Below are 350 nucleotides of genomic sequence, written 5' to 3' on the forward strand. Positions count from 1 at the left end.
TGAGGATGAGGATGAGGATGAGGATGAGGATGAGGATGAGGATGAGGACGTGGATAGGATGAGGATGAGGATGAGGATGAGGACGTGGATAGGATGAGGATGACGATGAGGACGTGGATACAATGAGGATGAGGATGAGGACGAGGATAGGATGAGGATGAGGATAGGATGCCGATAGGACGAGGATAGGATTAGGAAGAGGATGACAAATGAGGATAAGTATAGGATAGGATGAATAGGAGGATGAGGATGAGGACGAGGATGAGGAAGAGGATGAGGATAAGGAAGAGGACAGGATGTGGACGAGAATGAGGATAGGATGAGAGTAGGATGAGGACAAGAATGAGGAT

Source organism: Lupinus angustifolius, unplaced genomic scaffold (assembly GCF_001865875.1).
Source record: "Lupinus angustifolius cultivar Tanjil unplaced genomic scaffold, LupAngTanjil_v1.0 Scaffold_369, whole genome shotgun sequence".
Classification (NCBI taxonomy): domain Eukaryota; kingdom Viridiplantae; phylum Streptophyta; class Magnoliopsida; order Fabales; family Fabaceae; genus Lupinus; species Lupinus angustifolius.